Raw genomic sequence first — 613 nt, forward strand, 5'->3', positions numbered from 1 at the left:
ACAGAGAAATCCCAGGGCTGATCTCCTTCAGAATGGACTGGTTGGATCTCTTTGCAGTCCAAAGGACTCTCAAGAGTCTTCTCCAACACCACAGTTCAAAAGCATCAATTCTTCAGTGCTCAGCTTTCTTCATAGTCCAACTCTCACATCCATACTTGACCACTGGAAAAACCATAGCCTTGACTAGATGGACCTTTGTTGGCAAAGTAATGTCTCTGCTTTTCAATATGCTATCTAGGTTGGTCATAAATTTTCTTCCAAGAAGTAAGTGTCTTTTAATTTCATGGCTGCAATCACCATCTGCAGTGATTTTGGAGCCCAAAACAATAAAGTCTGACACTGTTTCCCCATCTATTTCCCGTGAAATGATGGAACCAGATGCCATGATCTTCGTTTTCTGAATGTTGAACTTTAAGCCAACTTTTTCACCCTCCTCTTTCACTTTCATCAAGAGGCTTCTGAGTTCCTCTTCACTTTCTGCCATAAGGGTGGTGTCATCTGCATATCTGAGGTTATTGATATTTCTCCCAGCAATCTTGATTCTAGCTTGTGCTTCTTCCAGTCCAGCGTTTCTCATGATGTACTCTGCATATAATTAAATAAACAGGGTGAC

This window comes from Bison bison, unplaced genomic scaffold (genome assembly GCF_000754665.1).
Source record: "Bison bison bison isolate TAMUID 2011002044 unplaced genomic scaffold, Bison_UMD1.0 scf7180017864456, whole genome shotgun sequence".
In the NCBI taxonomy this organism is placed as follows: domain Eukaryota; kingdom Metazoa; phylum Chordata; class Mammalia; order Artiodactyla; family Bovidae; genus Bison; species Bison bison.